Source organism: Panthera onca, chromosome D1, assembly GCF_046562875.1.
Source record: "Panthera onca isolate mPanOnc1 chromosome D1, mPanOnc1 haplotype 2, whole genome shotgun sequence".
NCBI classification, from domain to species: domain Eukaryota; kingdom Metazoa; phylum Chordata; class Mammalia; order Carnivora; family Felidae; genus Panthera; species Panthera onca.
This window is the reverse complement of record NC_138348.1, coordinates 31,443,433-31,459,542: the sequence shown is the minus strand read 5'-3', so window position 1 is coordinate 31,459,542 and position 16,110 is coordinate 31,443,433. Positions and strand designations below refer to the sequence as shown.

At 36.4% G+C, this 16,110-nt stretch overlaps 1 long non-coding RNA gene across 1 annotated transcript in view; it reads right to left on the bottom strand.

Annotated features, from left to right (window-relative positions):
* Positions 1 to 1,010: 1,010 nt before the first annotated feature.
* LOC144612945 (uncharacterized) overlaps positions 1,011 to 16,110 on the bottom strand; it is a 499,846-nt gene continuing 484,746 nt past the window's right edge. Inside the window, exon 4 of the long non-coding RNA XR_013550163.2 lies at positions 1,011 to 4,724. This is a non-coding gene — a long non-coding RNA (uncharacterized LOC144612945). The remainder of the gene's footprint in view (positions 4,725 to 16,110) is intronic.

Sequence of the window (16,110 nt, the reverse complement as noted above, 5' to 3'; positions counted from 1 at the left end):
CCCTCCTCATCCATACTCTGTCTCTCTCTCAAAAATAAATATTTTAAAAATTAAAACAAAAGGAAAGAAAAATACTGGTATAGTCAAAATGGCTGGCCCTGTTGCAAATTGAGTGCTGTAATCCCCAAATAAGAATGTCTAGTGTCTTTAAAGTTCTTTACATTGTCCGAAGTATATTTACATGCAATCATCTCCTCTTTTTACATAAAGAAGAAGCTAACTTTCAGGGAAGTTAACTGAAGTGACCAATGAGATAAAAGTTTGGATTAGGTCTGGTCATAGAACAGTTGACCCAAATGCTCAATATACTCCAGCTCATGTCCGTGGCAACCCACATAGAGATGACTCTCTTTCTTGTCATCCTTCTGCAGCCAACCTTTCTGCCACTGGTGTTTTAATCCCATTTTGCTACTCCAGATAATGGGTATTTCTGATCCCTTTTAGACAAAATTCCAGATCCCTGGTGGGTAAATTACCAAAACGGAATGCAGTATAGATAACTCTAGGACCAGTGACTACTGCTCACCCCATCAGTTTATTTGACTGCTCTTAACTGTTGAATCTTTGCTCCTCAGTAACTACTCAGACTCGGTTGTCAGGCACATCTATATGCAAATCAACATTTAGCCACTCATTTTTGGAAAATGTACTGAACTCTTATAAAATGGGCATTATAATAACCACTGTTAATGGTTGTTTTGAGGATTAAATGAATACTAATGCACTTAGATCCATATCACTGAAATAAATGTTTTCCTTTTTCACTCACTCCCCATTTTCCCCACCCTAGATCTCCATGCCTCAAATTAACACAAATTGGATCTTCTCACAGTGCTCTGCCTTACTTCTATAGCCAATAACTTACTGTAAATTGAGGCCCCAACCTCAATTTACTTAGAAATAGATTAATGCCAAAACCCAACATATATATAAATTGCTCTGTCACAATGATCTTACCCTTAAAAGACACAATATTTATTTTATCATTTTATTGTTGTATCTCACAAAGAGGGGCAAAAGCAAATTTTAAAAAAAGATACAGAGTAATAGCTGTAATGCAGACAATTGTGTAATTACACCTGAGCCAAGAAATAGAACACAGCTATCAACACAGATGTTCTTGTGAGGGTACTTTTCCTACAGACAGTCACACACATACATAGAAATAATGATATAGTGGAAAAGACATGAATTATAAGATTACACGGACCTGGGATTAATTGTATTTCCCTTACTTATAAACTATGGGATTTTTAGCCAAGTCACTTAATCTCTTCGGCCCTGAGCACTCACTTTTGTAAAATGGGAATGATAAAGCCTGCATTTCAGTATTGCTGTGAGATTAATATAAATACATAAGCATATATATTGTATGTGGGGGCATCTATAGTTCAGTGACAGTAGCTATTACCATTAGTAATTATATTTCAAAGCCATCACGATGTATACTGGCTTCAACACATGATAACTTCACTCATTTTAGTAATTTAAATTATAAACTTTTGCCTTGGCTAAAAAATTTGTCTTTGGAATAATTACGTATCTAAGGAATAATGATTTCTTAAGCAAATGGATATGCTATATTAGAATATAGAACATTTATTTAAATAACCTTTAAGCATTGTTTGTATACACTGCAAACTCAAAAGTTTTGTTAAAATATACCCAGCAGACTTTCCACATTGTTGTTTACTAAAATATTATAGAAATGATATTTTACTGAAACATTCTAAGTTGAGACTTTTAATTAATTGACCATAATAGACTATCTCCAATTAATTGGATTTAGTGCTTTGATGGAGTATTACTACATTTCTGTTAATAGCCTTTTGTATCAACACAGTTTTACAAATATGATTAAACTGAATTATTAAACAATCCCCTTATAGAATAAATTTCACACCAGGCTATTCTAGCATGTAATTCTTGGGAAAGCCTACACATAAGCTGATAAGAGAGTGGTCCCAAATTTTCTAGAATTCTCAGGAAATACATCAGTCTGTTTAAATTACTTTTCCACCTGTTTTTCTTTCATGATGGCAAGATTAGGAAAGAGCTAATGGGAATATATTTAGATAATTAGCATTTAACCCTTTATGTTTAGTTTTGACTTATGCCCTACACCTGAGAATACATGCATGGACAATTATTTTATCTTCCCACAACAGTAAATACATGTTCTTGTCACATCTTGGGTTTGAGTCTCATCTCTGAAACTTTTCCTATTTGATATTGATATCTTTATATCTTTTAGATTTGGTTGTGTCACTCTTAAAATTGAAATAATAATACCAGCTGTACCTATAGCATAGATTTATATTAAGTATTAACTGACAATGTATGTAAAGTACACTCTTTTAAAGCCATAAATTCATATACTCATGGAAATTATGACTGCTATTTTCTCATCTGGACAGAGTTTAGTTAACTCAATTTTTATGAGTTGTGACAGTCTTGAGATGGATTATTTTACAGATCCTTCTTCACTGTTTACCTTACTTTGTGGATGTCTTTAGAATGTAAAAGGAAAAGTCATGTTTATGGCTACATACTTTGTGGATTAACACTTCCAAGAAGAATCTCAGCCTCCATCATTTTGTTAGGTCTATCAAGCGGGATCTCACCACTCAGGAATGCACTAGTTATGATTCAAAAACTTTCACAATTCACTTTTGCATTAAAATGGATAATACTCATTACTTTGACTAAGACTTGTAATTAAGATTATTCTTTAAATCATCTGACTAAAGATAAAGTGTGGATACAGCAACAAGCATATTAAGCTCATGTAGATCCATCAAGGAAGTTGCTGTAACATGGTTTCCTCTTCCGAAAGGTTCTTACCTTTCTCTTCCTGTTGAAATCTGATACGTAATTTAGAACCCAACTTAGCTGTTACCTTTTCTATGATAATTCCCCAAAGAGAATCAATGTATGGCCTTTCCTCATCCCTAAAATCTACCTCTCCTCTAGTGCATGTCTGCTGCCTCTCCCAACCATTGGCTCCTGGCATCCTTCAGGTCAGGAAACTAGCCTCACTCATTCTTATATCCTTTGGGTTATCATAATGTTTTTCATGTTTGTCATTGTGGTGGTATATGCATTTCCCCCAATTATCTGATATCATTTTCTTTCTCATATTTTTCACTTGGACATATGAGTGCCCAGAATAATGACGATGTTTCCAAAGCTAGGTGTGGCCTTGTGACGAGGTCCATCTAGGTCATGATTTAAGAGCAGAAATGACATCAGAAAATTCTGGGTTGTGCCTCTTAAAAGGGAAAGTACTTTTAACTTCTTTTCCCTTTCTTATGAGTCATCTTGAAACATGCAGATGAGGGCAACATTCCAGAGAGCATAAAACAACATGACATAAGAAGACTGTGCCTTCACACCATGGAGCTACCATCCTAATTCTGGCATTCTTATACTCAGGTGGTTAGTAGAGAGAAAAACAAAACTTCCACTATGTTTAAGCTTCTATTGTTTTGAGTTTCTGTCATGGCAGTCAAACTTATACCCTAATAAATACACTTCCATACTGGGGATGCAAATAATTCAGTTTGGACAGAATATATGTTTTCTAACACCCCTTTGGGTATTATTTGCTGGTATTTGTTCTTTTAGCTATGCAGATCATCTAAGCTCTGGATTACAAATACATTTAGGTTATCTGTTAATAGTGATGACATTTTTTCAGGGGTTTAACAGCAGTCTCTTCTCTTCAGGAATAGGATTCCAAAAAGAGATTGTAGAAAGAGCATCACTTTCTCGTTGATATAATGTTGACTATGGGTCTAAATCTAGACTATATTAGAGATTGTTTTGTTCATTTTCTTTGTCTTTCCATTTTCTGGGAGGCTTCTATATTTGGGATTGCTTTATGTATTATTTATCCTCTTAGTCTCAACAATGAATATTGTTTTCTTTAGGAAAGCCTTCCCTGAACTTACAGACTTGTTAAAAATTAATATAGTACTATATTTGTTATTACTGAAATTACTGCAATTATATAACACTTTGTATAAATTTTAATTTGATGCCTGATCCCCCCACCAGACTAAGTTCCACGAGGGCAAAGACAATGTCTATAAAGTTAACTGATGTATCCTAAGGGCCTGTAATATTCTATGTATTCAATAATTATTTGTAGGAAGAAAGGAAGGAAGTAAAAAGAGAAAGAGGAAAGCTACCTAGCCATGAAAAGGAGAAGAACTAGAAGCCATTTTGGGGATCTGATTATTTGAAATACACATACAATGAGGGAAAGTGTGTTTCTAGAGGAGAGGGGTTTGGGTCATTAAGATTAATTTCCTCAGTTCTCTTCATTCTGTGTGGGTAATTATAAAAGAAAAGAAATAAGACTGTCCTTTTTATTATTATTATTATTTTCTTCCATATTCTAAACAAGTCAAAGCTTAAAAACTTTGCCTATTTGCAAATCAGGAATTACCTCCAAAAAATTCTCTATAGCATGTTGGGATTTATGTCCAGGGTCTTCCCCTTTTTCTTATTTCTTGAACAAGAATTTGTCAAGAGGGACTTGATCAGGCCCACCTCTGGTGCTGCCTGCCTGACTGAATTTCCTGGTTCTCTAGGTGGTGTTGGAAATGTCACTTGAAGGAGTGCTGCCAAGCTAGGAAATGACTGCTTATGACTCCACATGCAGATAGGGACAGGTGTCTTCATCTGGCTGCTGGCAGTTTCTATGCCATGAGAAGCTTCTGTAAAAAAAGAATGATAAAGTCGCTTTTGAAATAGGGATTTTAAATTTCGAGTACATCTCAAATCAAAAATATTTGACAGAGTTGACCCTCCTGCGCACTGATACACTTTGTTCACTTGGCTTCCAGAATATCACATTCTGCTGGCTTTCTTCTACCTCCTGACCATTTCCTCTCGGTCTCTTTTACTCATTAGGGTGCCTCATAACTCATTTCCAGGGTCTCTTCTCTTTCCTACTTGCACTTCCTAGAAGAATTTATTTGTATTCACAGTTCTGATCATGATGTCTGCTGATGAGTTCCAATTCTGTATCCCTAGCTATACTGCACACCCATGCACCAAACCATTTCATTTCATTTGGCTGTCCACAGTCACCACAAATTCACCGTAACAAAAAATGAACTTCTGTCCCACGTCCAAACTTGCATAATCTCAGTTTATTCAAACCCAAACTTCGAGTTGTGGAAGGAAAAAGAAAAACGTGACATTAAGATAAAGCTTTGAGTCTTCTCTCTTACATTTTACTGCTGAGCCAGCAGGACATCTTGTGTACCCTACCTCAAGATATATCGATACTTTGGCCATTTTTCATATGACCTACAGCATATTTTGCCTGCATTATTAAATAACTTCCTATGTGGTCTCCCTGATTTCACAAAATGTTTTGTCCTTATCACCAAATCTTCAAATAACAACCGGGTGATTCTTTCAAAATGTAAGTCAGATAATGTCATCTGTCTCTCCAAACACTGTAGTGGTTCCCCATTCCATACCATATTATAGCTAATGTCCTTTTCTCCACAGCTTTGTGTTATCTGCCCCCATGACCTGCCCAACCTCATCTCCTTTTCTCCTTGTTGCTCACTCTGCTTCAGCCATGCTAGCCTGTTCCCTGGTGTTCAAATGCACTGGGCAGCCTCTCATACCAGGGCCTTTACACTGGCATTCCCTCTGCCTGGAATGTTCTTTCTCCAGATGTCCACATGGCTAACTCTCTTACCACCTTTGGGCCCTACTAAAATATCATTTCCTCTGAGATCTATCCTGCACCACCCTACTACAACCTAACCCCTCCAATTGTGTTGGGTTTTCTTTAACCATATTAATTTCATCTTCTAATATTTTCTCTAATTTATGTATTTTTGTGCATATTCTGTGTTGTGCATCATTCCTATGATAATATAAGTTTCATTAATGCAGGAATTTTTATTGTTTTATTTAATGACTGGAACTTGTTTCTGACACACAGTAGGGGGTTAATAAATATTTATTACACAGATAACAATTTGGTAGGAACAGGCCAAGTTTGCCTGCTATGACCACTACTGTTCAGTATGATATCAGCTGACCAAGTTGGTGAGAGAGAAAGAGGAAAAGAAATGAGTTATAAATAACAGAAAAGGAGAGCCAAAACTGACTACATGCATATATGATTATCTACATATAAAACAAGAAAGTCGCCTAAGAGATCTATAAGAATGAATGAGAGAATTCAGTAAAAAGGATACATTAATGTTCAATATGTATTTTTTATTAATAATTTTTCTATGTGCCAAAAGTAACCAAATTTTAAAAATAAAGTCATGGACAGAAAGATATCATATTTGCAATATCAAAAAAAATAGAATAAAATGTATAGGAACACACCTAATGTAAGAAGCTCAAGGCTAACAATAAGAAAACTGTCAAATAAAATATCAAATAAATAGCATACCAATATCATGAACAGGAAGATGTATTATTATAGACAGAAATATTTCCCAAAGTAATTGATGATTTTAGTGCATTTTCATCAAAATACTAAAAGGAATTTTTTAACTTTAACAACTTATTTCAGTTCAAATGGAAGAAAAATCTTTAAGTATATTCAATACACTTCTACCAATGGTTAAGAGAGAGAGAGAAATTGTATTAGTACAGGATACACTGATCCATGATATTTCAAATTTCTTAGCAAAAGATTGACTATTAAATCATGTGCAGATAATTTGCTTTTTATTTGGAAAATAATAAAGTCAAACTGTAATTCAGACATATATCAAGTTCAATTTGCAATGGATCAAAGAGCTATAACCAAACTACATAAATATTATGAGAAATAATAAGAGAATATATTATAATTTTATAGTAGAGAAGGGCTTCCTTAAGAAAGATACAAAATCCAAAAACATCTAAGAAATACATTACCCCCTTTGCCCTCATAAAAATGAACAAAAATAATTTTTAAAAATAGGTTAGCATAGACATCATTAACATTCTGGATAAATATCCAGGATGCATAAAGAGCTCTTTCAAATCAGTGGAAAAACAGACAACCCTCCCAGAAGGCAAAATATATGAAAATATAGTTTACAGAAAAAAAAAGAAATAAATATGGAAAAGCTTAATCTCACTGATAGGGAAACCTCAACTGAAAGAGAGCATTTTTTTTTTACATATCTAATGCATAAAAAAGTTTAAAATACTGGCCAAATTGGGGCACCTGGTTGGCTCAGTCAGCTAAGCATCTGACTTCGACTGAGATCATGATCTCGCAGTCAATGAGTTCCATCCCAGCATTGGGCTCTGTGCTGACAGCTCAGAGCCTGGAGCCTGTCTCAGATTCTATCTCCTCTCTCTGCCCCTTCCCTGCTTGCACTCTGTCCCTCTCACTCTCTCTCAAAAATAAACATTAAAAATATTTTAAAAATAACATTAAATATTGCCAAAATGGAGTATCAAACAAATATATACAGAAATGGAAATATATCATACACTCCGGGTAATAGGTGAAAACGTTTGAAGCCACTTATTTAATGACTCAACTCCCCTGCCACTCTCTCTTAAATATTGCCTATAAACCCAGAAGTCTCAAAAGCTTGTTTTTTTTTTGTTTGTTTTGTTGTGTTGTGTTTTGCTTTTGTTTCTTTCTAAATAAGGAAAAAATTAGGAGGGAATATAACAAACACTCTCTCCTCTTTTTGATATAGATGTTATTCTCTCTCCTTGATTCCAAATACTCTTATCAACTCAACCATTTATTGACCACTTAGTGCCTCCCAGTTATAAATGCCATAGCAAAAAAACAAAAACAAATTTTATATATACATACACATACACACAGTGAATCAGAGTCCATGGGCTATACAACCTATTGGATGAAGAAGAGCCTCTATAAGTATCTCTTATTCAAGATAGATTGTTAAGTCCTCTGATAAAGGCACAATACCAATTGCTATGGTACCACTGGGGAGGAAGAGATTAATTGCTTCCATTACCACATTTTTAAAATCAATTTATCAGGATCCCAGCTTTGCAATTAAAGGAAATTTTCCAAGGCACTTAGAACAAAGTATCTTTATGTAATTTTCTTTCACTAATCTCCTCCAGGTCCTTCCACTCAGTTACAAGTGATGGGTTTTTTTTTTTTTTCTTTTTTCTTTATTCCTTTTCTTTTCTCTCCACTCCCCACCCCTCTCTCTGGTCACAGTATGACTCAGAATGAAAGACTGACTTTGGATACAGTGTTGATGCCTTAAATGGCTTCACTATTGCCATTTATAATCTCAGAAATATCATATAATAAAGGTCATTCATTCTACCAGCATGGCAAAAAGTTTGGAGAAAAATATGCACATAGGAAATTTGTGAATTCCTTACACTCTAAAATTGTGAAAGATTTCTACCAGTTATCTCTTTGGGAGATAATGTTCTGATTATTTCTTGTTTCTTATTTGTTGAAAATTATGTAATTTATCCAACTTTATAACAAAACATTTAGAAAGTAAATTGAGAACAAGAAGCTAAATTTTGCTACCAATTTACAAATGAAATTTCTCCTCAATTTTTATTTACTTATTCTTTCAACTAATATTTGTTGAATACCTATTAAGTTCAAAGAACTCTTCTACATGTCAGGAGACAGAGGTGAACAAAATATGCTAAGTCCCTAAACTCACTGGATTTGTTTCCTCATAGAAGAAACCAACAATAATAAACATAAACACAGCACAATTTCATATAGCAATAGGTGTTAAAAGTGGCAAGAGAGGGATGGATTCAAGGGATAGCAAGTGATAGGAGAAAAGGCTAAGATCTACTGGTAAAGAAAAAATAAGTGATGTTTGAGTAAAGTTAACAGATGAGAACACATTCTATGTGGATATGAGGAAACACCATTCTAAGCAGAGAGACTCACAAGTGCAAAGACCCAGAGGGAACCAGGTATATTCCAAGAACTCTTAGAATTGTTACAGTTTGCCAAAACTGAGAAGGTTCCTAGGATGCTTCTCTTTCAGTGCAAAAACAGAAAATCCTGTAAAAACAATGAGTTGGAATCCTACCTTAGAAAGATACTCTGACCAGAGTGGATGAAGAATGGACAAAGTGGTGGGAGATGAGTTTACTGAGGCAGGCAGGTGCTGAATACTGTGGAACCTTCAGAATCAGGTAAAGAGACTGTACATTTTAGTGTGACAGAAGTTTGGAGGGATATAATCAGGAAAACCATGTGATCTATTTGTTTTATTGAAATAAGTAGGCATCCTTCATATTGGAAAGGCTTACTGATCTGAAGGTCAGGGTCAGAAAATTCTGGGCAGAAAATTCACCAGCCCTCAACAATATATTTAGAAATATTTTTTGTAAGTGCTTTACCACTTCTCTGTTAAGAATCTGGAGCAAACAGCCTCCACATAGAGGAAAATGTTGAAACAAACTACCGTGGGTTTGTTGACATAGGTAAGAGATCTCAGATTCTGGCCATGACCTATTCATCACCTCTCAGTCATTCTGAACTGAATGTGATCACTAATATGATTTGAGACCAAGAGCTCTTTATTCAGCAGAAATACTGAAGGTTTGTCCCACTACAGTTTCTGTGTTAATGTCTCTGTTTTTATAGTGTATTTCCTGGAAAGTCTCAAAGCAATTTCTCTAAGCTATGAAAATGTCCTTATATTTTGGCCCAAATGGAGAAATATATCCCTTCATGGCTAGAATGACTACCTCTAAATGGACTGCTATGTTCAGTCTAAACTGTAACAGCAAAATACTAAAGTCTAACTTTCTTTGGTGCTGTGCTTCTCTCCACTGTGCTTCATTTTGTCTGAAGCACAATGCTCATAGAAAAAAAAATTAATTAAATGATTGACAAAAGGGGGTAAAAAGATGGTGATATTACCAGTCAAGAAAGTAAAGGATGCAAGAAGAAAGAAAAGATGAAGTAAAGGTAAGAGAAGAATTCCATTTACCAAGGAAAAGCTAAAGCTTGCTCCCTCTTTTGGAGATCATAAAAGTCCTGTACATTTTCAAGTCCTTTTCGGTGGAGGAGCTTCTCAATAAATGGATGACATAGGATCCAAAGATGGAAAAGGTAAAGATAGCAAGAAAGAATAATTTACATGCACTCTGTTTTCTCTAATTTCCTTTGACATCACGTTCTCCATGAACTAGTCACTGCCTCTTTCTAATCAGAATGTAAAATATTTCTTCTTTGGAATAGAGAGTTGGAAAAAAATTAAAATTATTAATAATAGCTTGAAACAGTTATATCAGAGTGGATGGATTAATGGTGAATTGCTTTTATTTTAAATTTCTTCCATGCCTTTATTATTATGCTAAAATTGATAAAACCAAATTATAGAATGATACACGTAGATACATGTAGATGGAACCAAATTTATTGTTCAATGAATCTAGTCTAAATTTAATTAATTGGATTTTTAATTAATGAGATTTAACATAGGTATATATAACAAAGTATATAGAGTACAAAGTATAAATAACATTAGGTTATATGTACATAGCCTCACTGTATTTATAACAGATTTCCCACTTATCTATATAGTGCATTTAAGAATCCTAACATTTGGATTATGTATTTCATGAAATATTCATGTCTTCTTTAAGGAAAAAAAAAATCTCATTTCACTGAACTAGGGCAGATAGACTGCTTAGGAGATTCCAAGCCTCGAGTATCAAAATCATCAAAATCATCAAAATTTTATACAAAGAATGGCCCATACACAATGTGGTTTCCAGGTAGGCAGATAAGAGTATATACAAACTAAAATATATAATTATGTGCATAATCTTAGGAAGAGACTTTACGATAGAAAAAAAGAAGTAGGAGTCATTGAGTAAAATATTTCAAAATCAGATATGTCTTGGGAAAAAGCAACAGAAATTTCAAGAAAAAATAGGACCAAGTCAAGGACTGGTATGAGAAAGAAATTTCCTGAAAGCTTAAATTTCTTTCAATAAGCTTACTTATTTTTTATAAGCTGATCACAATGTCACATTAGTTTCAGGTTTGTAGCATAGTGATTCCATATGTCATGCTATGCTCAGCACAAGTGTAGCTTGTCATCATACAAGAATAGTACAATACCATTGACTATATTCCCTATACCATGCCTTTTATCCTCATGAATCATTCCATAATTGGATTCCTGTACCCCCCAGTGCTCTTCCCATTTTGCCCTTTCCCTCCCACCACTGTTTCATACAACTGTACAACAGTTTGTACTCTCTATTATAGGTCTGTTTCTGTTTTTGTTTGTTCGTTTATTTTACTTTTTTAGATTCTACATATATGTGAAATCATATGATATTTGTCTTTTTTTAATGTTTATTTGTTGAGAGAAAGAGGGAGAGGTAGAGGGAGGGACAGAGAGAGATGGGGACAGAGGATCTGAAGCAGTCTCCATGCTGAGAACAGAGTCCCCAATGCAGGACTCAAACCTAAAAACTGAACTGTGAGATCATGACCTGAGCCGAAGTTGGGTGCTCAACTAACTGAGCAACCCAGGTGCCCTGACATTTGTCTTTATCTAATTACAACTAGCGTAATACCATCGAGGTCTACCCATGTTGTCACAAATGACAAAATATCATCCTTTTTACTTTCTTTTTTCCAGTATAGTTAACATAGAGTGTTATGTTAATTTCAGGTATACAACATAGTAATTCAACAATTCTATATAGGACAGTGCTCATCAAGAGAAGTGTACTCTTAGTCCCTTTGCCCTATTTCACCCATTCCCCATCTACCTCTCCTCTGGTAACCACCTATTTGTTCTCTATAGTTAAGAGTCTGTGTTTTGGTTTCTCTCTTTTTTTTTTTTTCCTTTCTTCATTTATTTCTTAAATTCCACATATGAGTGAAATAATATATTTGTTTCTCTGTGACTTCACTTAGCATTATAGTCTCTAGCTCCATCCATTTTTTTAGATAAAATATGCAATATATTTTCATATCAGAAGGGCGCAGTCAGGAATTCCACAGACAGAGGGAATTCTGTCTCTAGACTGACTTCAGACTAGAGCTGAACATCTATTCCCTGGATCTCCAGTTTATCCCTAAGATCTTAGACTTTATAGCCTCCACATTTTTGTGAGCCAATTCCTTTGAAATCTCTCTCCCTTTCTCTCTTGTGTCTCTATTAACTATAGCCAATATTATTGGGGAAAATGAATAGAAAGTTTCTCCCTCTCTCTGTCTGTATATTGGTTCTGTTGCTCTGGAGAACTCGATGAATGAATAGTCTTTGAAAAATTTCTGTGATCAATACAAAACTGCACACCCCATGTACTTTACTATTGGTCCCGGGGAGCTGGGTGCACATTATTTCATCAGTAATTTTATGTCCATAGCAAATTTCTGGGATAAGTACAAAGAAAGCGTTACTGAATCCAAGTTCTGCTGCCAGTTGCCTGAAAGATCTTTTCTCAAGAGACAAGTTTTGATTGGGAAGGAATCAGATTTATTTACGAGGCTGGCAACCTGGGGAGAAATTGGACTCTTGTCCAAAAACCAACTTTGAGGTTGCTACCTGGCCTGGTGGTTTGTAAAGGGGTTTAGGGTGGTTATTCAACAAAGGGAGTGCAGTGGCCTGCAACGTTTCTTGGCACGGGATGACTTGATGGTGCCAGTTATAAACATTATCTCAGTGCTTGGCAGTTGTTTGAGGGGGGTCCAGTTCTGGTTAAGTGATGTGCAGGAGGATTCTTCTGTTATTTTTGCAAAGGAGGGCAAGGTCTGGGCTATAACAGTAGCTTCTACAGTGACTGTCCTTCTTGCTCTCAAGCTCATAGTTTGTTTGTTTGTTTGTTTGTTTTCCACTCTGAAGCCAGATGAAGTCTCTTAAGACCTTGGTAACATCACCTACGTACACCGTAGGTGTACCTCTGTATGTCCACCTCTGTACAGCGGGGACAAAGCCTCCTTTCACACTCGGGGTGCATTGGCCCTCTGGAACCTCTCACAAGGTGAAGACACCTGCCCTCTATTCCCTTTACTACTATGTCTCTGTCTCTCTTGCCATTTTCTATGTGGTTTTTATGTAATTTCTTATGCAGAAGATGCTCAGTGAGCTCTCACTACTTCTTCAGGAGGAATTGCTCTATAAATATGTGCAGATTTGTATGTCCATTTAGGAGTTGAGTTCAGGGTCTTCCTATGTCACTATCTTGGACAGTAACCTTAAATCTAGATGATTTACATTTAAAGTAATTATTGATAGTTGTGTACTTATTGCCATCTTATTCATTGTTTTTTGGTTGTTCTTGTAGTTGTCTGTGCCTTTCTTCTCTCACTCTCTTTCCTTGTTATTGATGATTCTTTAGAGTTCTTCCTGGCTTTTTTCTCTTAATTTTTTTGTGTAGCTATTACAGGTTTTAGGTTTGTGGTTACCATGAGGTCCATATGTAAGTAACATCCTATGTATATAAGCAGTCTGCATTAAGTTGATGGTAACTTAGGTTCAAACACATTCTAAAAGAACTTCATTTCTACTCCCCACTCCATGTTATTTATGTGTGTGTGTGTGTGTTGTGTTTTACTTGGTATTAGCTTTAAAAGTGTTCTACTACCTTTACTGTATGTTTGCTTTTACTCATGACATTTTTTTCTTTCAAATTATGGTTTTTTACACTTAAAGTAGTTCCTTTAACATTTCTTGTAAGGCCAGTTTAGTGATGAGCTCCCTTAACTTTTGTTTGGGAAACTGTTTATCCCTTCTTTAATTCTGAATGGTAACCTAGCTGGGTAGAGTATTATTAGTGGTAGTTTTTTGTTTTGGTTTGTATTTGTGGTTTTTTTTTCTTTTTAGCACTTTGAATCTATCATTCCACTCCCTTCTAATGTGCAAAGTTTCTTCTGAAAAATCAACTGATGGCCTTATAGGGTTTCAGTTGTATGTTACTAATTGCTTCTGTATTGCTGCTTTTAAAAATTCTCTCTTTAAGGGTGCCTGGGTGGCTCAGTTGATTAAGCATCCAAATCCTGATTTCAGCTCAAGTCATGATCTCAGAGTCATAAGATCAAGCCCCAAGTTGAGATCTACTCTGGGTATGAGAGCCTGCTTTGGATTCTCTCTCTTTCAAAATAAAAATAAATTCGCTTTGAGATTTTAATTATTATGTTTCATGGTGTATACCTCCTTGGATTCATTTTGTTTGGGGCTCTCAGTGCTTCCTGAACCTTTTCTGCCCCTTTCTTCTCCTTCTGAGACCCCTAGTTTGTTCACTTGATGTTGTCTAAGAGATCATTTAATGCAGCCTCATTTTTTTTTTTTTAATTTTTTTTTTTAACATTTATTTATTTTTGAGACAGAGAGAGACAGAGCATGAACGGGGGAGGGTCAGAGAGAGAGGGAGACACAGAATCTGAAACAGGCTCCAGGCTCTGACCAGTCAGCACAGAGCCCGACGCGGGGCTCGAACTCACATACCGCGAGATCGTGACCTGAGCCGAAGTCGGACGCTTAACCGACTGAGCCACCCAGGCGCCCCAATGCAGCCTCATTTTTAATTTTTTTTTTCTTTTTAAGGTTCATCTTGTGTACATTCCATTACCCTGTTTTCCAGATCATTGATCCATTCTTCTGCATCCTCTAATCTACTGTTGCCTCCCTCTGGTAATTATTCATTTAATTTATTTTAATTAATATTTTAAATATTTTCTCTCTTTAATGAAATTCTCACGGAGTTGAATCTACTTTTCCTCCAGTCTTGCAAAATTTCTGTGATCATTATTTTGAATTACTTATCAGGTAGACTGGTTATCTCTTTTTCATTTAGTTCTTTTTCTGAGGTTTTATCTTGTTCTTTCATTTGGAGCATATGCCCCGGTCTTCTCATTTTGCTTGAGTCTTTTTTTTCCCCTATTTATTAGATAGAACAGCTATATCTCCTAAACTTCAAAGAATGTTCTTCTATATGGTTGTCCCTTGTGTAGGCTGTATGTGTCTGATGACTTTGATTGACTACAGCTGTGGCTGCTATAGGTTGGGGGTGGTGCTGGCCCCAGGTCACTCCATTCTGGGATTGCCCTTATGACATGGCCTGAGCTGAAGTTGGTATGGGTTGCAGTGATCCCAGTGCTCTTTCCAAAGTACAGCCAGGCAGGACAGCTGAATTGGGCATGGGCCAGGGTAGTCTCTGGGCTCTCTGCACAAAGAGAAACTAGAAGGAAAACTGAAGCTTAAGTGGGTACAAACTGGAGTTTTCTGGGGTGCTGTGCTCAGGGGGCACCCTAATGAGGCATCTGGAGCTTGTTGGGGGAGTCTGAGGTGCTCCATGCTGGAGGTACCCTGTGTGGCAACTGGAGCCAAGATGGGCATGAACTGGTGGTTTCCAGGTTGCTATATACACAGGACACTGGCTGGGTGACTGAAGTAAAAGCAATGCAGACTGGGTGGCCCCCGGGCTCTATGAACGGGAGTGCCCCTGTCAAGGGCTTCATCTGGAGCTGAAGCAGTACAGACCTGGGATGTTTGGGGGACAGGGAGGCTTTGTGCCTGTGTCACTTTGGTGAGAGAGCTGGAGCTATAGTGAGCACTGACCAGGAGTGTCCCAGTGTATGTCAGGATGCAGCTGCCTTTGTGGGATGGCTGGCACTGGTGTTGGCCAGGGTACTGTGACTTACTGAGATGGCAGACTGGCTAGGGTGCCTGGACGCTGCTTCCATCTGCACTGTCAAGATGGAGGGGAAACAAACCACGGTACTCACCAGCCCTTTGACCCAGAGAGGGTTCTAGCATCTCCCTCTCCATTTGGCAGGGTTATAGGACTAATTCCTTTATTTTAGTTGCCCTTTTAAATGATGTTGTTTTTTTTTTTCCTGTGCCCCAGGGCAGAAGAATGTGCTCATTGTCCCAAAGTATTATCCTTCCCTGCTGAGGTTTGCAATGTCAGAGGTGCAGGTTTCTTTTGTAACTGTGTCTCTATCTTGATCTTTTTTGTCATTATCTGTGTGGTCTCTCTATCATTTGTTTTTCAGAAGCTGTTCAGTCAACCCTCAGCTCTTCAAGAAGAATTGCTGTATAAATAGGTGTAGATTTGTTATGTCTGTCGAGAAGGTGAGTTTAGGGTTTTCTTACATTGCTATCTTGCTATCCTGCT